The sequence below is a fragment of the Cheilinus undulatus genome, linkage group 16 (assembly GCF_018320785.1).
Source record: "Cheilinus undulatus linkage group 16, ASM1832078v1, whole genome shotgun sequence".
Taxonomy (NCBI): domain Eukaryota; kingdom Metazoa; phylum Chordata; class Actinopteri; order Labriformes; family Labridae; genus Cheilinus; species Cheilinus undulatus.
In genome coordinates this window covers 41,261,918-41,287,312 of record NC_054880.1, presented here as the reverse complement: position 1 = coordinate 41,287,312, position 25,395 = coordinate 41,261,918, and positions in this window count along the sequence as shown.

The following is a 25,395-nucleotide window of genomic DNA, read 5'->3' as shown; positions in this document are numbered from 1 at the left end:
CTGAAAGGATGATGGCATCATCAACAAAGTCCTGATCAGTGATCAGGACTTCCCCAAATGACACTAAACATGTTGCTGTGGATTCAGTGGCAGCTATGACGAAACCTTGTTTTGCAGAGCTGTGCTTTTGTTGGGCTGCAGGTAGCTTAATGGGTTTGTCTACTGGCCCAATGAATAAGGAAAGTTCTACCTGAGGTAGGTTTGAATCCTGCCTATGGTTTCTTTGTCATGCCATTCTTCCCTTTCTCTCCCTAGTTTCTGACTCTATCCAACAGCCCAAAAATAAATCTTAAGAATAAAAGTATTGTTCCTTTGTATGTTGCATGTGTATGAAAGTCATGACCACACGGTGAGGACAGAATTTGAGGCAACAGTCTAACACTTACACGCACACGGTCCTGTGGACATGGTAGAATATTTTAAAATCTCCCCTGTCTGCTTGCATGCGCTTATTACATGAATACATGAATAATAAATGCAACACCATGAGAGCATAGCACAAGAGTTCAACACCAGACATAAACCTGAATCATGGCTTTACTTTGACAGCTATTTCATTTCGAGTATAGAGCTACAGTGGTGGAATAATGTGTTTATGTGAAGACTTTTATAAAAACTATGATTTATTTAACTAAAGCTGATCAGCCACTCTAAACTATGCATAACACTGCATATGATTATCAACCAACACGCTCTACAGCAGTCAAACTTTATTATTTTGTTTCTCTGTGTGGGTGTATTTGTGTGGTTGTGTGCAGAGGTGGTAGTTGCTGCTATCTTCCATCTTTTTCTCTTTATGTAACATCTCTTCCCCCTCTCTCCCGCTGCAGTAGAGCACATCAGGCTCTCCCTCTCTCTTTGAAGTGTTGCCAGGCAGGGTATTTATTTCATTATCTCCTCTCCCTCTCTATTTCCTCGCCTTGTTTTTAGGGCTCGGTATCAAGGGGAAGACAGCAGCCGAGGCAGGGAAAGCTGACGCTGCAGGTGCAGTCCTAACAACTCATGAATGTGTGTTTGTGTTAGGGAGTTTTTCACATCTTTTTGTGGCCCATATGTTCTCACAAAGTTGGGAAGATGGGGAATCAGGCAAAGTGAGGACACCCTGTTGAGATGTTTTCTTTACTGTAGGGTTCATTTGATGTCAAGAGTGAAGTGGTCTTGTTCCTCTGGGTCTTAGAGCTCCTGTAAAGATGATTTTTGTCTGTTGTTTTAGGCATCCTTTGTGGTCAATGTCATGCCGCTTTTCTTTCCTTTACTTACAGCAAAAGGTTTAAGATAAGACATGTAATACTTGACAAAAAGTTACAAGTTTCACCATAAATCTTTGCCATAGAATTTGCAGAGAAAAGAAGAAAAGCTGCTGCTGCAGTTTTCTATACAGTCCATAGACTGTAAGTGAAAAGCTCCTCTCTCTGTGTCTTTCCACTGTAATTAGTTGAAGCCTCCTCTCTGTGATGGATGCTGACATATTGTTTAAGTGATGTTACTCAGAGCCGAGACAGCTGCAAATAAGAGCAGGCTGGTAGAGCAGTAGAGCTCATACCACACCCATTCTTCTAACCACAGCAGAAAGTCACGATTTTAAAGACCATACGGTGATTTTCAAATCCGTACAGTGCCTCAGTGCAAATGCTCCAAGACATCTGGGCTGCAGACCGCCTCTCTCTGATGCCTGATCTGCAGAGGTCTTCTCTGTAGACCACCACTCACAAACACCACAACTGTCAGGGCGTAAATACATGCAAAAACTTTTCATAGTAAAATCAGATTAAACTTCCCATTAGGGTATTGGTAAGGGGTAGGGTGTCATGAAAACCTGACCTGCAAACAAAACATTCAATACAGCCACTTTACAGTCTGCATAATGAAATACAGCTTTTCCTCCATGGAAACTCTCTAATGCAGCTAGGGTAGCTAAAGCTAACAGAGCCATTTAAGCTACGCTATCTTATGTTACATTTGATTTAGCTAACAAAGCTACATTAGCTTACGAAGCTAAAGGATTTGGAGCCCCAGAGCTTTAGATATGTCAGCTAAAGCTAACATTGCTAAAGCTAACATAGTAGTTCTTAAACACCGAACACGTTTCACTGGGAAATACCGTCACTTCTGTCCTGACGTTGGTAGCATCTCACAGTGGTGGGCCACAAAAACTTTTCATGGTAAAATCAGATTAAACTTCCTGTTAGGGTATGGGTTATGACACTACTGATAAACCTGATCACAAAATGTTTAGCCTTCTTAACATTCTGCTTATGGGGGAAAAATGCTATTCCTCCATGAAAACACTGTAATTCAGATAGCATAACTAAAGCTAACAAAGCAATTTTACTTATGCAACCCTTATGTTATGTTTGCTAAAGCTAATATCACTACATGGGCTTCAATGCTAAAGAAACTGACGCTCCGTAGCTTTTGATAATATTAGCTTTAGCTTTGCAAAAGCTAATGTTGCTAAAGTTATTGTTGCTAAAGTTAACGTTTCTAAAGCTAACGTTTCTAAAGCTAACGTTGCTAAAGCTTAAGCTTTGTACTTTTGAAACAGCACATATGCGATACTGGAAAACACTGTCCCGTCTGTCCTGACAGCGGTGGCGTCTCACAGTTGAGGTCCACAGAAACCTTTATACTAAAATTGGATTAAACTTCCATTTAGGGTACAGGTAAGGATTAAGGTGTGGGTTATGACACCACAAGTAAAAGGTTAAAAACCTGACGAAATAAGGCTAAATAATAATGTTAAATATGACTGACCAAACAGTCTGCTTACAGAAATAAAGCTCTTTCTCCACAGAAACACTAGCATAACTAAAGCTAATGTAATTATGTTAGCCATGTTACCTTATGTTTAGTTTGCTAAAACTAACATCTCTATTAAAAAAATAAATAAATAAATAAATAAATAAATTAGATTAAACATCCAGTTAGGATATGGTTGAGGGTTAATGTATGGGTTATGACACCAGAACTTGAACATTAAAACCTGGCCTGCAAAAGCAAAAATCAAAATGCTCTACATAGCTGACTAAACAGTCTTTTACAGAAAGATGTTCTTCTTCCATGAAAACCCTCTAACACAGCTAGCACAGCTAAAGCTAATGTAACTATGTTAGCTCTGTTACCTCATGTTACGCTAATTAAAATTTAACATAGATATTTTAGTTTACGGTAGTAAAGCAATTTAAGCTACCTTAGCTTTAGCTATATTTGTTAAAGCTAACATAACTAATAGTAAATCTAACAGCTACATCGCTATGTTAGCCATAGCTACGTAGCTTATGCTAAGATAGCTTAAGCTGATGTAGTTAAAGCGAGCCTTAGTATTCATAACTACCTTTAAAACACTTGGTTAAGATGTACTAGCAAATGACATCACTTCCATCTTTATGGTGGTGGTCTCACAGTAGTGGTCCGCAAGGGGGGCGTCTGAGAACAGCAGTCTGCAGCAAGGCCCCTTTCAATTGCTCCCCCCTCCCCACTGGACTGCTTTCAGTGCTAAAGCACACTTGTGGTGATAGACAGGAGACATTTAGAACTGCCTTTAAACTCTACATGCACTCGAGTTCCCCTGTACTTCACTCAAGTTTGCATGAATCATGTCCAAGTTCAGTACACTCTGCATTACATATTCTTATTAAGTAAAGAACCATCAGTAAATAAGTCATTGTTTTTCTAACACATTCCTTCCGTAACTTGGCATCAAACTGAGAGTCGCCTCCACCTGCCAGCAGTCATTACAAGCATGAATGATTACTCAGTATTATTTTTCTACTGATAGTCTGAATTGGTTGTAGGTCATTTCAAGGCATCCAAAGTATTTTCGGTCTTTTTTATGGCCACCTAAAACTCATCACAGAAGCTTTAAAGTCAAGGAATGAATGTAAAATATATTTTTATATTCTGTGTTTTTTTCATGTATCCTGTAAACCAGTCAGGGAAATATTTCTAGCTCTCAGAAACAGTTTGTTATTCTGAAAGGGGAAGCATTAGTTCATCTACTGAGCATGCTCCGTCATCAAAAGTGTCCATCATGTCTGCATTGAATACACTGAAACCTTGAAGGGAACATAAATTTACTGAGCACCCTCATCTGTGTTTGACCTTTCTCCCTGTGACTGTGACACGTGTCACACCTCCTGAGGGTTCAGGGGGTTAAAGTCAGCCGTGTCCACAATGAAGCTGTACCACCCACAGGGCCTCGAGGGAGAGCTGACCTTTCACATACAGCTATCGACCGGCCGCACAATATGTCTGGACGGAGCACAGTTGCAGTTTTTCTTCCCACAAATGGAGAAAAACATTTATGTCAAACCCACCACCCTCAAAATACTTGAATAGTTATAAAATCTGTCTAGCTTTTGTTTAGTTTCCACCTCATGTTATTCATGTATCTCCTTCTTAAAGTTTTATATAACAGCTATCTTCCAGCACTAATTACACTAATTACATCCAAGTATACAATAACCTTTAGCCCACTATGAATTATCCCACTGATATCTTCATAAAAATGGCTGAAAGCTACAAACTAATTGCAGTGATGGAGGCTAAAATACATGATCTGCATGCCCGTGTGGACCCTATGGATTAGATCACATCTTAGTGTGGGAGGTCACATGCTACACGTTGACTTGTGCAGTCCAGATAAAATCATTTTAAGAAAAAGGATCTGTAACAGATCACATGGCCTTCTTCTCTGACATGATCACAGATGACAGCCAAAATAAAAAAGATGTATTTTTATTTTTTGCGTAGATATTTTTAGATATATTTTTGGGTTTATTTAGAAAGGAGGAGAGTGGATGTCAAGAGTAGAGGGAGGTATGCGGGAAAGGAGCCAGGCCATACTTGAACCCAAGCCACCTGCGTAAACAGGGCGCAACCTAGCTGTTGAGCCATCTGTGCCAAATAAAGTTATAATTTTGAGAGAAATTTTAAATTTCAAGTCAGAATTCAAACTGGATTTTTTTTATAACTCCTCTTAAAATACATGGAATCCATATGTTGAGGCTGTAGTCCTCAACTCAATGATTACAGGATCGATTCTGGGTCTCAGAGCATGTTTGCAACATGTTTCTCCCAGTTTACCGCCCCATATCTCCCATCGCTCTTTGGCTGTCCTATCAAAATAAAGCCAAAATGCCCAAACAATCATCCTTCAAAAATGCAATCGAAGGCGAGTGACCTCACCCACTGGAGGCGTGTCTAGAGCATTGCGCCACGGCACGCAGCTCTGATCAGAGGGAAGAGATCACAGGTGAACTGCGAGTTCTCGCAGGAATAGTATGTCAACAGCAGATTATTTTACCTTTTAGAGGTTGATCCCTTCTGGTATGAGCCTATGATAGTATTGCTTCCACCATGGGTGAGTACATCAGGAAGTTTAATGGTTAATGTTGAATTTAAGGTTTCATTTAGGTAATTTTTGGGTGGCTGAATTTCCTCAAAAGTAAACTTTTCCTCAGAAGTGGCGCCGTTGTAGCTCTGTGACCCAGTGACCTCCCCATGACCCTTTGCTCTTGCTGCAGGATGAAACATGATGTTGATACAGAGATGATTTATGATCACGAGTCAGTGCATTGTATTGTATTTTTAAAGTCCTGGATACTCTATGCTTTTAACTTCCTGTTAGGAGCTTTTTGATCTGGGGATTGGCAGCGACCAGCGCTGAATGTAGACCTGCAGTGTGTCTTCAACAAGGCGCAGTGGAGTGGCGATTCAAGGATGCGCCGGTGCCAGACTGGAGTGTGGGCAGTGGAACTGCTCTGACTGACAAGAGAGGGAGCAATTTGCACCACAGTACGATTTTCTGGAGGATCGCAGTGCACTCACTGTATGTGGAAATTTTCAGATAAGACAATTTTGTTTTTTTGTATTTAATTTTCTTTTTTGTATATTTTTTTAAGTTAATTTTTAGTTAATTGTACTCTTGGCTTGCTTTTATCATTTCTGTAATAACATATTTTGACATACCTATGTAGTCTATGAAAAAAAGCTGATGTTGATTTTGATTAAAAAAAAAAAAATCATGCCTAATGCTCAGTTAAAAAGAACCAGCGAGAGTAATACACTTAAACCCCACACATTTATCTATTTGAACTATTTAGTCTTAAGGAGTTATCTTGTAAATAATTTTTCTAATTGTGTGTTTTTTGGGTATCCAATTTTCCAGATGTTTCCAATGTTTTGGTACAGTTTAGACACCACTCTCTCTCTTTTGTTTAAAAATATGACAGATTAAGTGTCAGAAGGCTACTTTTGTGATACAACCGATCATTAAATAGTCAAGATTTTATCAATTTGAAACACATGGCATTTAAAAAATTGACAACTTCCACAAAGGAAATGTTTCCTTTGTTTTTGGACAGTTTTGATAGCATTTTAAACATTATTTTGACAATTTTTCATGATTTAAAAAAAACAAACAAAAAACCCCGACAAACCAAGCCAAATGTTGGATGTCTCAGACCTCTATTTTTGTTGCTGTGGTATCAAACAAATACCAATATCCTGTGGCTTTTACTATATAATTCTGGTATTATGAAAACCATTATAATAATTGATTATGTCTTTTCTGTAAACACTTTAGGTATTTACCCTATGATATTCCTATCCCTATTGTTCAGCCCCCCCTCTTTTCACTGAGGTGTCTAGTAAAATCCACAATGGAGACAATCAAGCAGCCCATCTAGAGCAGGCTGGCCCAGGATTATATGTGAGGAATGGACGGGTGACATGGCTGAAAAGGTTGCAGCCAAAAGAAACCTAAGACACATTTATGGCTGCTGTCATTTCTGTGGCTGTGTGCATTACTGCTGTAATATTCTGTTGTGTTTACAGTAATAGACACTGTAGCTTTGGCTCATCATTTCAAGTTAAAGTCCTCTATGGCTGTCTTTAGTGCTTTTGTAGTTGCTGTTATACTCACAGGAGCTGTGCAGTGCCTCATGGAACTCGCTATTTTACTCTACTTCTTGGAAGTATGCAGTGATCTTTCTGTTGTTTTGATGAGGTTATTATAAAAGGCTATACTGTAAGAAGTGCTTGGTTTGTAAACTTCTGAGGTTGCTTGAATTTGCACTCTGACTTTGTGTGGCAAAAGAAGGTTTTGTGATATAAGTGTGGCTGTGTGCATGACCCTTTTTATATTCATGTGAAAGTCAAGAGGAAATTGATTTGGTGAGGAAAAAGACACATAGCTTCTAAGGACTGTGTACTTTGTTGCTCTTTGCTCCTGCTGCAGTCAGAATTGTCATGCATGTAACACTGTTGGCTTGACCTTCACACTGTGAATACAACTGACTTCACACTAGTGGCATTCCAAAGATGTTTTTCCTCGTTGAAGTTCATGAAGTACGGCATCAAGAGCTCCTGGTTGTAGAGCAAAACAAAACAGCCCACATACAACATCAAGGTATTTTACTATCTAATGTGGCTGTGCAGTGCTGCTATCATGCTCTTGTGTGTTTAGTAATTTGCTCTGTGACTGTGCAGTGCTTTTTTTCATAATCTGATTACCTTCTGTTATATTTTAAGGGCTTATTTCATTTTTTGTCCATGCACAGGGTCCAGTTTGGTTTGCTTTTTCAATTATCAGATGGTGCAATTGTTAATAGCTGTGGAGGGCTCTTCCATATTCTTTTCAAGTTGCTGCTTTATAATCAGAACCTTCAAGTTGTATATTTTTAAAGTTTTCAGTACTATGCATTCTGGCTTTGCACAAGTGAAGTTGTTATTGTAGATTGTGGCTGTGTTCAGGGCACTTAAAGAACTCTTTAAAAAGCCTATAAAGAAGCATCATATCTAGTGAGCTTTAGCAGTGTGAAGACATTTAATGATTAGTTGATAATGCCCTGTTGTAGTTAAACTCTTTCACTGCCCTCCACCCTACATTTTGAACTTTTCCGAAAAGCATTTTTAACCCTTTCAAACCTTCAGTACTAAGAGTTTTGGAAAGGGCAGAGGCTCTGAAAGAACTTGGAGTGTGATTGGATGAACGTTCTGTCTGTCAGATCTTTATGGGCCAGTCAGAGCAACAAAACTTGATGTAGCCGCGACCGAGGTGTGCATGCGCAGCTACCGAGGAATAACACGAACCATGGCGCCTATAGACATGTCAGTACACGACTTTTGTCATTTTTGAAAAGAAAACAACTCAATACTGTTCTCTGTTCTTCTATTAACGAAGAAAAGTCGTCAAGTTCTGATAAAACCAAGGACTTCTGCCTTTCAGTTTAGCTGCAGAGCCTGTATTAGACACCACTCACACTACTTTAGCTACAGGTAAATACAAAGGGTGATTTGTTTTTATCTGTAAATCGTCATAGATTCTGTTCATATATGGATGAAAAAATTCAAATGTACTTGGCAAGTCCTTCTAACCGTTAGCTTGTTTGACATGCTGCTTGGAAGAATCTGCCAAACAAGCATGTGGGAGGAATTTCAAAATAAAAGCGTAGCTTGAGGAAGACAGTGTTTTGACTTTCAATTGATTTGATTAGATTCTTGATCAACCAATCTATACATCAGTACACATCCATGTACCATTACACCTCTGCTGTGCAATTATTTTTTCACATTTCATCCTGATACTGTAGCATGCACTGAGGCCACGTGCACCTTAATATTTTTATAGTGCCTTTGGTTGCCATGTGTACTGTGACTGTTCAGGGCTTTGTCTCATATATTGTTGAGGTATTGTTGTATTCACAGTGCACTTACTCTGTAAAAGCATACCTTTGTTGTAATGTTTTAATGTTGCTACAATATACAAGAGTTGGAGTGCTATTGCTTTGAAAGGTTATGCTTTAAATAGCACAAGTGAACCTTGCTTGCACACGTGTGTACTGGGGAGTTGCTTTGTTGATTTTTCCTGAAGTGCTCTACAGTTAATGAGTGTCGTATTACATCTCAAACACATGTTCAATAGGACTATGCACATTGTGGAGTCAAATCATTGTTCTGCACTGTTGTTTAGCAACACGCTAACATTAAAAAGCCACAGTTATTAAAAGACACACTGCTCTAGGCGTGAACATGACTAAGTGGAAATATAATTATAAGTACAGAAAATTGCTACTATACTTGTTATTTGTATTATTTATTTATTTTTTTAATTCTTAAGGAAATTAGTCAGAATGTGGCCTGCAGCATTCTGAAATGACTCAGATTTTATTCATGCTTTTCAGAAACACACTTCCAATAAGGACACAGTCAAACCGCTCCAGCTAATCCACAGCTTAAATTTTTGATTACCGCCCTCACCAAAGCACAGCAACATCTTAAGTGCTCCAAAAGTTGGCCAATACATGTTGGCAAAGCGCACCTTCAGCTCTCTGCTGAATATCCCTTAAAAAAAGAAATTAGGAGGAAATACTGGAATAAACCAGAGGCAGCACTATAATGATACCAAAAAAAGTAATCCCAGAACAGGGGAAACTGCATTTGCCAAACTGAAGTGGAAAAACACTGGCTTTGCCAAGTACGCTGGCAATATTCTCAATGAGTATAGTTGGAAACAAATGAGGACGACTGCCAGTCCTCTTGTTAAGAACACAAACAGCTCAGTCAAAAGCTTGCTGAGTCAAGATCTCTGAAGTTGTTCCAGTATTGTCTAGGCCTGGGCTCAAAAAAATTATATGACAATATACCGTCACAAGCTCCTTGTCCATGTGTATTGATGCACATGCTTCTGATTTGGTATGGCTTTAAATGCTGTGACAGCAGCTTTGAAATACACATCCCCAATGGTGGAGTTAGCATAAAAGCCAGTAGATGGCAGCAGACGCTAAACTGCATGATGCAGCACACAAATACAACACAGCTGGTAAACACGTCAGTAGCATGGGTGGTTGTTTCTACCTACTGCCAGCAGGATAAAAGCAAAGATGCTTTATTATTTCAGGATTCTCGGGAGTTGCAAACGGTAATAAACAAGGTAAAACACTAGAGCAACACCAGACTAATAAGCAGGCTAGTGAGCATCAACAGCTAAACTCACTGAGCTAGTCTGTGTCGCCCCAACCAGCACTGAACAATGCTGTAAAGTCAAGATCACAAGCAGCACTTAATGCTTTATTTGTAGAGACTTGACTCGAACAGCAGCGCTGATAATGAAGGCTTTAGACAGCTGATTATTGAGTCACACCATTTAATCCTCACTTGTCGGTTCATAATAGAAACAGCCTCCTTTTAATGCAAATGGAAATCAAAAAGGTCATTCTTACAAATGCAAGTGGGCTGACTGTAAAGTGAAACCAGAAGATTATGATATAAAAAGAGTGGAAAAACAACAGCAAGAGAGGCAACAGAAGGGAACATTTCAATCGTCAAAATTTAAATTTACATAATGATTTTCAATTGTTTATTTTAATTTATAGGGTTAGGGTCAGGGCAGTGGTACCTAACCTTGCCGTACTTTTCATCCAAGTTGATGAAAAATCTTTTTGCAGTAGCCTGAGTTTCGCCTTTTTTTCCCACCTTGCCTCCTTCCATTGCATTGTTTTTGTGTTTCTGCTCTTTTAAAATATAGGTCAGCAGTTTATAAAACTCAAGACCCAAACTTACTGGAGAGACACAACAGTGGATATCTCTCTTTATCTCTTCCCTCTGGCCAAAATCTCTTATATCTAAAACCAAAACTTATAGGGGAATGGAAAAAAATACATTTTTCAATTAATAAACTACTGAATAGTCATAGTCAGCACTTTTGTGACACTTTTTATGGCTTTAAAATTTGCTACGACCCCCTGACAGATGTTAACTAATAGCACTGATTCATGAAAAAGATTCAAATCAGGAAACATAGGGGTACGATATCAGACTACCAGATTTTAGCAAGACGCCAGCAATATGTACAATACATGCTATAGCGACAGCTGATGGTTTTACTTGAATCTGCTGCTTTAGTATTGTCAATATGAGAAACAGTGACTGATGCTCTAATCATTTTTGCTGACAGTGCTCCCCTTATTATTTTGACTTTTAGAGTTAAAAGAGCCACAACTTGTCACTAAAGAGCCACTAGAGTACCACTGGGTTAGGGTTACCACAACTGCTGTGGTGATTTTTATGTTTGAAATGTTACATAAAACATGTTTATCATCCCAAATCAATGTGTGTTGTAACATGTATCATAAATGGCCTCTGTATCATGATAGTATTGTCTGACATGTTTTAGAGAAAGATCCCTGCTCTATAATGCATGTGTTGTCCTTAAAGCTGCTCTGTGAAATAAAAGAACAGACATTTAAGGTTATACACTGCATAGCAGCAGCATGTACCATGACATGGTTCTAACATACAGTACACAATAAGTCAAAGAATTAACAGGTAGTAGTACAAATCCAGCCATGCAAGTGCAGCGAACCATTTGACATGTTAATCATCAGCAAAGTCTTTTAATGGAGGTACTCAGGTTAAAATGGTTAAATTTCCTAAATTCAAAATGCCTTCATTTTATGAAACCCCTTAAACTAAAGCTGAAAGCCTTCACTTTACTATACAATTATAATTATTTATTTCAAATCCATTGTGGTTAATAGAGGCAAAATACTGAAAAAAGAAAAAGGAAAAAAAAGAAGAAGGTATCTACTGTCCAAATAATTACAGAACTGTACTTTAACTTTGGCCTTGTAGTTGTATGTTTGACCCACTGAGCTGACGGATGATGATGTGAAAATGATGAATAATTAAAAAAATAATTATAAATTGAAAAGAGAGGCATGACTCACTGAGTCCACTCTTACATGTATTTTTTTTTTCTCTTAACAGCTACAAGGTGTCCTTGTTTTGAAAAATGTGGTCAAGGTTGAATTAAACTGCTGCTTTTCTAAAGCTACATACAAACTAATGGCTACTGCCTTACAGCACAACTCAACCCCCCTAAAGAGAGCAGAAACATCTTCTCTGCCATGGAAAGCTTTCAGTGTGGCTTTAATGAAGAAATGTGGCCCAGTTCTGATAAAACTGGTGCTATACTAACAGTACATCCAGGGAACCACTGCACTTAGCAACAAAACTCAGTGTGTAGCTTCTGCCTCGTTTTCCTCGAATGACACTGACTGGTCCGGACCATGCTTGGTTCAGCACAAATGTTGTGGATTCGAGCTTTTCAAGATAAATTTACCTGATGACAGAGATGGAGTCTGCCCGGTCCATAAGCTTTGCAAGGTAAGGGACGTACCAAGATCAGTCAAAATAAGTCAGTCATTTTTGCTTTTTATAAACATAATCATATGATGAAATATGTACAAAGGGTTACCATGCTCAAGCTTTGCTTGCTCTGGTGCAATGTGAGTGTAGGCAAGTAGAAGACAGGGGAAAGGGGGTCAGTAGTGCTTCAGCATGATATAAGGGAACTAGGCTTAGTGTAGGTGCAGCCTTAGTAAGAACTTTTATTTTTGTTGCACTTCAAAAGTGCAACACATTTGCACAACAGATGACGCAGTGGTAAAAAATTCCAATGAAAACAATACATGTAAGGATTTGTAGGCACATGTAGGAGTTTTCAATAGGAAAAAAGTTTGAGAATAGCTGTAAGAGGTTGGGAAATGCAGACCCACAGACTAGATGGAGAGATGTTCTAAGTGCTGGGGGCTCATCCTCTGGGACACGATATTTTAATGTATGCACCAGACTGACGATGATTTAGCCTTATTAACTACTAGAGCAGTGGTTCTCAACCTTGACACTGAGACGGGGGCCCCAGATGCCTTTAAAAAACTAAGAATATTTTTTAGAAACACTATTGCCACTTTACACCAATTTTACCAAATGTTAACCCTTTTTTGTCACTTTTTAACACCAATTTTGCCAATTTTATCAAATTTTTGCCACTTAAAACCCATTTTTGCCTATTTTAAACACTTTCTATCACTTTCTTCTGCCTGTTTTTGCCACTTCTAAACCAATTTTTGCCACTTTCTGCCTATCGTTGTATCTGTTGACCCATTATTGTCTCTATCAACCCCACTCCTTTTTTGCCCTTTTTGACCACAGTTTACCCATTTTGGCCAGTGTATATCAATTTTTCATGCAATTTCATCCAATTTCCACAAACTTGTTGCACTTTAAAGCCATTTCAGCCACTTTTTAATCCCCATTCATTTTTTTGTGCCCATTTTTGCCACTTTAACCCATTTTTGGTTATTTTTTTACCACTTTTATCTAAATTTTGCCACTCTTAACCCATTTATGTTCTTCAAAGATCCAATTTTACCACCTTTTCACCATTTTTTTGCCAATATTAAACAATTTTAGCAGTTTAAACCCATTTAAATTATGTTTCTAACAAAAGTTCTTTCATTTAAAGAAGGCTAAATGAATAAATAAAGATATTTGTTTCTTTGAGTGGTTATTATTCAGATCAAATATAAAATATGGTTTTCACAGCTTTACTTCACATGGACCATGGTTTTGCTGATCTCCATGGACCCCGATGTTTGGCTGGCCCCTTTATCCCTCCTTATGTACATCCTTGTCTGCACACGACTATTCTTGAATGTTCCTGGCTGTTCAGCCACCTTCAGGTACAGTGGGGGTCCCCGGTCTCTGGCTGAAAAGGTTAAGAACTACTGCACTAGAGAACAACGCTTTTCTTACATTTTTAAGAGAAAAAATAGCAATTGAAGAAGCTGTTTAACTTGTCCTTTGGAGTGACTCTGATTTTGTCAGAATAAGAGCTCTAGGTTCTCTGAAATTAAGTCTAGTCATGAGTGCAATTGGGAGTAAAATAGATCTACTTATGAGTCCAGGAAGTGGGATGTGAAGGCGCTAGAATTTTGCGAGTTTGATGAATCATGGCTGTCAAGTGAAAAAAAGAAATCTGTTAATTTATTTCTGGTTTTGGTTGAAGAATTCTCCTTGGTGAGTTGAGGAAATAGCTTTTGGGTTAAAACACCTTTCCCATAAGTAATGAATTAATTGAAAGCACTTTTCATAGATTTTGTAAACCAGACATTTTGATGTGTTTTTATGCTAAGTCTTCCTAAACAGTGCATAATATGATACGTTTATGAGTGCCTGAAACGAGATATAAAATTTGGGTTATTTCTTTTGATGGTTTGATGAAAAGAGCATGTTTAAAAAGAATATGACAAACAATCTGGTTCATCTCTGCCCTCATAGCCTCTTTCATCCTTTAGGTGCCACGTTTCATCTTTCTTCTGCTGACCTACGCTCCAACCTCTCATTATCCCATCCGGCCCAACATATCTCTTCTCTAAACACCGCTCACCACACATTTCTTCATTTCACCTTCTATCTCCCCTGTTCACCGTCCTCTCAAAAGTTGACAGCTGCCTTCAGGTAAAGCAGAAAAAGAAATTCCTCTAGCCTTCCCTCTTGGGTAGGGCTGAGGATACCTCTTCTTTATTTATCCAGACCTGTCTTTCACCAGGATATATTTCTTGTCTGCTTCAGTTCTTCATGCTCTGACGGATATATAAAAGTGAGACGTAGGTGGCAGGGGTGAAAGGAAAAGAAAGAAAGAAGATGTGTGGTAGACTGTATGAAAGGTGAACCCTAGATGAGGGCTGAGATCAGTTTAAAATGGTCAAATATAATTATTTGACACCTGAATGAGACACATCGGTCACAGTATTGTATAACTAACACACCATGAAGAAACGCACCAATATTGAAGAGAAGATGACCCAGAATAATGTCAAACATCCTTCCATCTCCACACGTCTCTGCTCTCACTCAACAATGACTCGTGTGTGTGTTCATCATGGAAAATGAAGCATGCACCATAAAGGCTGAAACCATTTTTCTCCACTCACAAGCTAGTCTGAATGAGCATTGTTAATGCAATTTATTTTCTGTTGTGCAAGTCCCTTTTTATTTCCATCCCAGGATGCAGTGAAATCAAAGACAGGAAATCAGTGCACAGATAGCCTAGCACCTAGTCTAAGGTGCTACCCATGTACATTGGTGGCCCGGGTTCCAATCTGGCCTGTGGCCCTTTTGCTGCATGTCTCTCCCCACTCTCTCCCGTTTCCGACTCTATCCACTGTCCTCCACTATGGAATAAAGGCACAAAGAGCCCAAAAATGAATCTAAAAAAAACAAAAAAAAAAAAACAAAAAAAAACAAAAGACAGGAAATCAAATAGATTTTTTAGAGCAGATGAGAATGCGAATACTGCTGTAGGAAGACAAAATAAATGTTGGTCAACTCACTGACTGTCTTGACAAGGAGCTATAGTCATAATAAGGCATGGATCCAGGAAAGCGAGCTTATCCTGAATACATCCTGCATTGATTGATTCAGATTAGGGATGCCAGATGTCAAAGGCATATCCGTATCTGCAGATATAGGCTTAAGAAGGAAGGAAATCCTCCAAGAGGATCTGGCTGCAGACCTCTATGGTGGGGCGTTTTGGACTCATCTGTTGCAGACCTCTAGACTGGGGCAACCTTGACCATGGGGCAGGAAGTGATGAACATTACCCAGGCTGGAACCAGAATGATGTATATGTGTATATTTTCCGTTTATTGTCAGAAGTTACAGTAAGTAACCACAAACTAAGGAAAGCCCAATGAGGTTAAAGGTCAGGGTTAGGGTAAGGGAGAGGGAGTGAGGCTAAAACTTTAAATAACAGACCCCCAACAAAGAGAAACCCAACAACAGTTGGTACGCCACTTCTTGCCCAACGGTGGAGGTGGCCCCACCATAGAAGTCTGCAGCCAGATGCCTCTCAAATTTTCTGCCATCATTTACAACTGATGTATCAACATTGGCAGTAAATTGGCAGTGTGTACAAATAGAGTAGTGCAGGAATGAGTCCTAAAATGCAGAAATGAGTTAGCATTTTAGCACTTCCAGTTCCCTTGTCTGTAAGTCTATGGGATTTTTGATGAGTATTCGGTTAAATGCCTAAAATAAGTTCTTTTGTGAACAAAAGCTCGAGATAGTTAAACATTTTATCCTACTACATAAAATACATCTGAAATGTGTCCCACCTTTAAATTGTGTATCTTTCCATGTCTAAATAAAGGCAGTTGCTAAAAGACAGCTAACAAGGACTACAGCGTTTGTCGGGAAGACTATACGTCATCATCCAAGGCGCTGCAACTGAGCCTGCCGTTCACTTGTATCAGAGGGTGATGATGTTAGCTTTTTATTTTGGTCAGTTATATTAATGAACCAGATATGATGCTTATATTATCAATTTATGAAGATTATCTTTATGACCAAAACGTGTAAGATTCATTAACTTTTATCGGACACAGAGCTTATTTTCAGCAAAAATCCAAAAACCCATTGAAAAATCCCATTGGCTCAACGCTGAGGGAACCCATGCAACGCTAACTTCCGGGTTTGCCTACGAATTTACATCATGACTGCACCACTCTATATGTTAGTGGAGTTTAGACAGGACCAACTGACCTACAACGGCGGAAGCTTTTTCTTTCTTAATCCTCATTCTTTAAAAGTCAAAGTGTGTTTTACGGACTGTAGTAAGTTTCCTCTGCAGCACCACAAAGGTACTCTAGAAGTAATTGCAGATTTCCTGTGAATCCTGCCAAGTCCTACCTGTTACCAAAGTTTAAAGACCCTGTAAAGAAAAAAAATGAATCTGTATTTAGGTTTGTTGTATGACAGGTCACTGTGTTATGAGCCCCTAAATAAAATTTCATTCAAAAACTTCTCTAAGTTTATCAAATTAGGCTTTAAAATTATGGGAAAAGGGGCAGTAAAAACTGTTCAAGGTTGGTCTGGGCGTGTCTGTTGAAAAAGCTGAAGCCATGCCCACTCAGGAAGAATATGATCCTCTCAGATGTAAAAAATGTTACAGTCTGAATGTCGACCTTATGAGCAGAATGCAGCTGCCTGGCTCTGTGCCAGAGGAGAGACAAGGTCCATTTCCTGTCTCAAATCTCTGTTATGATGCTTTAAATGATCCAAAGACCAGTGTGGCTGGTGGATTGGACAAATTCACATCACAATGAACGAAAAAAAAAGCATTTAACTGACTGTTAACTTTCAATAAAGGCATTGACACCAGCTAACAACAGACTGTACTGAGATGAACTGCTCTCTGATTTTATATTTAAGTGTTAGAGGGGCGGGGTCATTCCCCACTTGGCCCCGCCCACATTAAACCCAGCCAGGAAAGAGGTGAAAAACATTCTCATGGCCTAAATCCAGAATTCAGTCACACGTTTACAGCAACCATATTCCAACATATCTAGTGTGTTAAGACAAAAACTTTGGATTTCACTTTAGGGTCTTTAAAATATTCCATTCATGTGTACAAGCATGTGACTGATCAACATAGAGAAGTAATGACAAACAGAAACCCTAGTCTATGGCATCCAGATGATGAATAGACTCAGTATCAAAGACAGGAAATGGAATAAAGGAACAGTGATAAAGAGATAACCACAAACGGAAACCAAAATGTAGATGTAATATTCCACCCCAGACAGACTGAAAGAATTACTCAATGCCTGAGTCATGTTTCTGATGAAGAGAAACATCAGTAAGTGTGGATGTTTGTTTTGAAGCAAAAAGGAAATTGCCATGCCAAACCACTTATGCTGCTGTTGGTGTTCAATCAAGCAAGGACTATTGAAATGCAAATGTTAATGACAGCGGCAGAGGACAATCAGTCTTACACAGACACAAAGAGACGAGAAATTTGGCTCACAAATCACGCTAAATAATCCTGCTTGATCATACATCGTATTTTATTCTGCACTCATTCATCTTTAATGTGGTACAGATTGGCCTAAACTGTCCAGATATGACAGAATTTAATCTGACATAATGGAACGGAGCTTGGAGGGCCATCCTTGGAGACGTAACTTTGAGAAAACCCAAATATTTCAAGCCAGGCTAGAGGTGTGTTGGCGGCTACGATTTATTCCAACTCTCCAGCTTGCCAATAGCCAGAGACGAAGTTCACTGAGAAGTCAGAGAGAAGTGTCAGTGTCAGTTAAGTCCATGATAAAAGATTTGAGCCTAAAGGAACTACAGACTTCTTGAAGTTAGATCTCAGCCTTGTAAAGAACCAAAATCAAAAGTTACAAAGTTTTACTGACCAAAGCTTTAGCATTTTTTACACCATGTTAGCATTACAGTGGAGCTGCCAACATGAATCAAGAGAGTATAGCACAATTATTCTCTTATAGTGCAAATCAATCAAGACTTTCCTGCTTTCTGATTCTCCTTTTTTAGTCTCTGGCGGTATATAAGCAGCAGAAAAATGCCAGCCATTGTGAAGTGAAGTGATTTGATGTAACACTTTGTTTGATCATAAAGCTCCTCTACATGTATGTAGACATCAGATTAAATAGAAGGGCCCTGCTCCGGCCTCTTTTTACTATAAAAAGCAAACAAAAGATCGTTGTTAGGAAATTTCTCAGCACTATGCTGCAGCATAAAATACTCACTGGCCACATCCTCTGATCAAGTCAGTCACAGCATGTGGGGATGTGTTTTAGATTTGACTTCAAAACTCTCACTTGTATTTTTTGAATTTCAAAGCCTGCTGCAAAAAGAGATGCCTTCCAGTTAAGCTATTTAATGTCTGACTGTAATGGTCAGCTGAAGTTGGGGTGTAGGGGGAACATCTGGTCCTGTGTTTATATCCTTAATGTTGAATATTAGACACAATTTTTGAGTGCACAAAAAATTGTACTTCCCTTAGCAGAAGAGGTATATGCAAGGGTTGGCCAGGGTGGTCCTCACCCCACCTAACACCTGGTTTGCCACCTCAGGGGTCACCTGAAAACATAAGGCTTAAGGAACATAAGGAAAAACTTGGCCAACTGAAATTACACCCAGACACTGATCTGTGGTTTAGTCATTAGAGGGAAAAAACAGCACATTTTTCTTAAAGGGGACATATTTTACCCTTTTAAGACGAGTTTATATTGTTCTCAGAGGTCCCCAAAACATGCCTGTGAAGTTTGTTGCTGAAAAAACACTCCAGTGTTGGATTTTTGCATGTCTGAAAAAACCTTCCGTTTCAGCCCTGCTCAGAACGAGTTGTTTCTGTGTCTGTGGCTTTAAAGGTTTCTGATCTGTCTAACTCCGCCCTTCTCAGGAAATGGACGTGGCTTAATGGGTGTGGCTGTCCTGATCCTCAGGTGAGGAGGGCGGAACCTTCCTCCAAGCGGGGAGGACCAACCTAACCTGGGGGCGGTGCTAACTCCCCACATGACATCATGAGGGGAAAATCTGAGATTGGCTTGTTTCAGCACATTTTCTGGAAGGTGGAGAAAGAGAGGGGGTGAGGGAATGGATTTTTCAGGTACTTGAGGTGATTGTGGACAGGTCAGGGGCACATGTTTTTGCTAGAAAGCCTGAAAAAAAGTGTTTTTTGCAAAATATGTCCCCTTTAATCTTTCAATCAAATTGGAGACAGTGTCCTCATTAGACCCTCCTGACAGCAGTATTAATTTCGTCGATTAAAACTATGACTAAAAATGTTTGTCAACAGCCTTTTTTCCATGAGAAAGACTGGACTAAGACCAGCCAAAAATAGATCTGTGATGACTAAAACTGACAAAAAGTAAGTTTAGTCCCATCACGATGACTAAAACTTCACTAAAATGTTATTGTAGTTTTCGTCAGACATTCAAAATCCTCCACTTTGGGTAAATGTGTCAAAATACAATGCATATGTAGCTATCATGCCTCTAAGCTGTAGAAAGCAGGGACCCCCGGTTCGGCAGGGTGAAGAGAACACACTACAACGGTTTGGTACCAGATTTAGGCAAGAGAATAAATGCTTGGACTCAAAGTTAAGATTAAAATGTAAGGGCTCTTTCTGGACTAAAACTAGACTAAAATGTCTTTGAGCTTTTGTCAACTAAACCTGGACTAAAACTATAAGGTCATCCATCCATCCATCCATCCATCCATCCATCCATCCACCCGTCCGTCTGTCCGTCCATCCATGCATCCATCTTCCGATTATCTGAGGTCAGGTCGTGGGGGCAGCAGCCTAAGCAGGGAAGCCCAGACTTCCCTCTCCCAAGGGAAGGGATCCCAAGGCGTTCCCAGGCCAGCCCGGAGATATAGTCTCTCCAGCATGTCCTGGGTCTTCCCCTGGCCTCCTCCCGGTGGGACCTGCCCGGAACACATCACCAAGGAGGCGTCCAGAAGGCATCCGAGCCAGATGCCCGAGCCACTTCATCTGGCTCCTCTCAACCCGGAGGAGCAGCGGCTCTACTCCAAGTCTCTCCTGGATGGCCGAGCTTCTCACCCTATCTCTAAGGGAGAGCCCAGGACACCCTGCAGAGGAAACTCATTTCAGCCGACTGTATCCGCGATCTCGTTCCCAGCTCGTGACCATAGGTGAGGGAAGGAACGTAGATTGACCGGTAAATCGAGAGCTTCGCCTTTCAACTCAGCTTTCTTCACCACGACAGAATGATGCAGAGACCGCATCACTGCCGACGCCGCACCGATTCGCCTGTCTATCTCCTGCTCCATTCTTCCCTCAATCGTGAACAAGAACCCGAGACACTTGAACTCCTCCACTTGGGGCAGGATCTCATTCCCAGCCTGGAGAGGGCATTTCATCCTTTTCTGACTGACTAAAAGGCATTTAATCTGAAATTAAAGACTACCTGGTAGTAGCTGAACTAAGAAATTAAGAAGCTTTTTGCAGCATAACAAATTATTTTAACCTCATTATAAATTCTGAAATAGCAACCGAGACAGAGCCGACCAGTGTGCACCTGCCTGTGTCAGTGTCTCCCACATATTGACAATCCTTTGGTGGGCCAGCCAGGTATATTCACAGCCACCCAAGTGTATTTAAAGAGCATTTGACAATGTCTGAATATTATTCATTAATATTTCACTATCTGCATATGCAAGACATCCACTAGCATTTCTCTCCTGTAAATGCAACAATTAAGGTGCAACATTTGTTAAAAATGGAGCTTGTTGCAAATATTATTCTGTACTCCTGCAATCATGGATGAGGGTTGTGAGATGTTACCTGACAATAAGCTAGTAATCCAACATTATTGTTGCAAATATCCATTCTATAGCAGGATTTTAACAGGTGACAGTTCACCACCAGCAAAACCAAATATCACTGTTTTGTCTGTTTCCCTCTCTCTACCTGGATTGGTCACCACTGCCCACTCCCCTGATGAAACTGACTTCTTGTAGCTGTCTTTGCATTTCAGTGTGGCCCAAATTAAAAGAATTTTTAATAAATCTTGAGTTATTTAATCAGTTATTTTCTTAGCCCATAGACAACACTACAATAGATTTGGCACTCTTGTTCATTTTTTAACATTTAAAAGGCACTAACACATCTTCCAACCGTTACACTTCACAGGAATGAAGCTTTGTCATTGAGTTGCAGGGCCATAAGTTAGCCGTCAACAGAGTCCATCTCTGAAGCACAATTAAGAAGGAAAATAAAGAAACTCTTGACATCTTCACTGATGGCTGCCCGCCTTCCGCTTTGCATTCATAAAGATCAGCTGTCAAGAAAAGCAACCAACACCACTGAAAGGACATGTCAGCCTCTCACAAACAAGATGCTTGTTTGACGCATGCCTCTCAAAATGTCTTCAAAGATACCACCAGGAAAGAAAGTGTTAAAAAATATCCACACTCCACTGAATCTTCAAGGAATTTTAATAGGAACCTCGAGTCTTTACAAGTGGGGAAAAAAATCAATCTAAACACTTAAAGAATGCTTTTAAAATGTTGTACCTTCTTATCAGGCAAGAGCAGCACCCAATTACTTTCAATAAATGTATTTTTAAATGTCTGTGATATCTCAAATGTTTCTCTGTGATCATTAAAGCTCTTCACTGCCTTTAGCAGGGGGAAATATAGATCCGGTTCATCCTCACAGGTGCAACAGCAGTTAGAGAACACAGAAAAATGAAAGCTAAATCTTCCTTACCTCATCCTCAAGTACACTTGTGTCAGATACTGAATGGTCGACCACAGAAACAGCATTCCAAAGATTCTACTGCAGAATTGTGATTTTTTATACTCTTTGCCTGCTTCTTTGTGTTCTCAGACAAACTCAGACAAAAGACCATTTTACCAATGACTAGTAAATACACTTACTTTAGATCAGTGATACTCAACTTGTAGCTCTTAAACCACATGTGGCTCATTTGTGATTTTGTGGCTCTTTAATGTCTCCATTTGGAATATTATTCCTCCATTTTTGGCCCTTTTCACCATTTTGTCACCACTTTTTGCCCATTTAAGCTACCTTTTGCCATTAAATACCACTTGTTTCCTTCTTATGCCCATTTTTGCCACTTCTTTTAGCTACTTTTATCCCATTTTTGCTCCTTTTAACCATTTATTGCCACTTTTTGCTCGTTTAAGCTACCTTTTGCCATTAAATACCACTTGTTTCCTTTTTTGCATACATTTTCCACTTCTTTTTTCCACTTGTATCCCATTTTTGCCCCTTTTCACCTTTTTTGCCCATTTAAGCTACCTTTTGCCATCAAATACCACTTGTTTCCATTTTTGCCCACATTTTCCACTTCTTTTAGCCACTTTTATCCCATTTTTGCCACTTTTCACCGTGTTTTTGCCCATTTAAACTACCTTTTGCCATTAAATACCACTTGTTTTGCCTTTTTTCGCCCATTTCTGCAACTTCTTTTAGCCACTTTTATCCCATTTTTGCCCATTGTTGCAACTTCTTTTAGCCTATTTAAGCTACATTTTGCCATTGAATACCACTTGTTTCCTTTTTTGCCAATTTTTGCAACTTCTTTTAGCCACTTTATCCATTTTTGCACCTTTTCACCATTTTATTTCCACTTTTTGCCCATCAAAGCTACCTTTTACCATTAAATACCACTTGTTTCATCTTTTCTTGCCCATTGTTGCAACTTCTTTTAGCCACTTTCATCCCATTTTTGCCCCTTTTCACCATTTTATTCCTATTTAAGCTACCTTTTGCCATTAAATACCTCTTGTTTCCTATTTTTTTTTTGCCCTTTTTACCTCTGCCAAGGAGGTTATGTGATCAACAGGGTTTGTTAGTTTGTTAGTTTGTTAGCAACATAGCTCAAAAAGTTATGGATGGATTTTGATGAAATTTTCAGAAAATGTCAGAAATGGAATAAGGAAGAGCTGATTAGATTTTGGGAGTGATCTGAATCACCATCTGGATCCAGGAATTTTTTTAAAGGATTCTTCCCTTTTTGGAGTTAGGGCTAATGACGGAGGTCTGCGCTCTCCGAGTGCTTTTCTAATTTGCTAGTATTGACTGCTTTTTGTCCATTTTAGTCACTTTTCTCTCCATCCCCAACTACAAGGTAAAACTGTACTGTGCAAAGAAGAAGCCATATGTGAAGACAATCCAGAAACGCAGGTGTCTTCTCTGGGCAAAATGGAAGACAGTTCTGTGGTTGCATGGTTCAAAAGCCTGCCTCTGATGGTATGGGGTTGCCTTGGTGCCTGTGGCAGCTTACAGTATGAAAGTATAGCTGAAAGGTAAATAGAGGTTTAAGAGCAACATATGGTCCCATCCAGACCACGTCTCTTTCAGGGAAGGCCTCGACCATTTCAGCAAGAAGACAAGTAGAGTCCAGGTGTTGAACTGGCCTCAGTCCAGACCAGACACAAAACATGTGGCGCATCATAAAATGAATGAAAACAACCCAGACAATATTCCTCTCCTGAAACTCCAGCAACTAATTTACACCAGGTGGAAAACAGACATCATCCACAATTATGACTAATGATCTGAGGGCTACGGGTATTTCTAATGAAAGTGAATGAAGAGAAATGTTCAAGTGTTTCATAAACATCAATTTCTATGTATTTTTAGTGTTTTGGGTATAATTTTGTCTTTATTTTAGTAAGCAATTAAGCTATTGTGAGCAATCTTTTGTCAGAATTTTCTTTCTTTTGAAAGCAAAGCACCACAACAAAAGATCCACAATTTTAAGATGAAGGAAAGCAATCAAAATATTTCACCCTATGCAAGCAAAACCAGCAATATGGGCAAAAGAAAAGCCTCAACAACTGATTTATCACCAACATTAGGACAGAACTTGATTAAGGAAATAGTTATGGATCTTCAAAGAATATATAACCTATAATGCATAGAAGACAAAGTCAGATAAGCCAGACAGAGAAGCAACAGAGGGAGAATGGGAAGCTGACAGAGAATTTGGTCTGGCAGGGCAGATGGGAGTGGAAATAAAAATGCAGGAAGATGGAGCAGAAGGAGGGAGCAGCAGGGGGAGAGAGGAAAAATCAAGAGGGGGATAAGTTGGTGGGAGAGAGAGTGTGGCGTATTGAAGGACACAGGTCTGAGAGGTGGTAAGCAAGAGAGGAGATAGCGAGATGGAGTGAGGGGAACAAGGGAGGGGATGAGAGGGAGAGAGGGCGGATTAAGCGGAGAGAGAGGGTGGATGTGGTCCGCCGTCTCTCCTTTAGGCCAGAACTTTATCTCGAGCTGCAGACTGGCAGCAGCGCGCCAGAGAGGCCCCGCGACCCAGCGTGATGCAGGAGCCAGGCTGAGCCCGTAAATACACACACACAACACCGATAGCAACAAGCTGATAGCACGAGCACGAACGCCCAGAATCTCAGACTCACTCACATATACATGGAGGGAACACACATATAATGCATTTATGCATCATACCAGCCAGATTATGATTAAAACACAACACTCCTGTGTCTGCAGAGTATGTGAATGTGAATGTGGTGTGAAATAAAGAAGGGAGAGTGGACAAAAAAGACTGGAGAATGCAAAGACACATAAATGCAGAAGCCTGGAGCAGATACGCATTCATACATTTTAATTTACACTTTTTTTCCTGTGATAATGAGTCGATGTTGCTACTTGTCTAGTGATTTTGACTTTTTATCTCATTAGCATTATCATCTATTGATTTTTTTTCCTCCTAAAATGAGGGTTAAGCAGCTTTTGTTACAGAAATACAATTAAAATGAGCTATTTCAAGAAACAAAATGTGTAAAAAAGGAAATGTAGTTATTCTAGTAATGTCTTCTTTTGCTTTACGTGTTTTAATGCCTTAATGTTTGCTAAGAATTTCTTTTTTTGAACATTTTTACACCAAATGTTTTGCTAATACAATATGTAAGGTAAATCTTTGGAGCACATAAAGTGAATTTAATTCCTAATTTTTAGAGGCAGTGGACTTTCAATTCCCTCTCAGTAAACAAGATTTATTGGTTTTGGTAGCTGGACACGTTGACAGGTCAAACAATAATCCAAAGGGGAAGCGGGAAAAAAAAAGAAACCTTAATCTAAATCCTTTATTTTTATTTTCCCAGGATTATCCACTCAGCATCAACAGAGCTCTCCAGTGAGTCAAAAACTACACTCAACGTTTTTCTGATGGAGGTTTTCTGCTGTGATTTGTTCACATGCTCCCTTATAGCAGTGTTACTCAACCC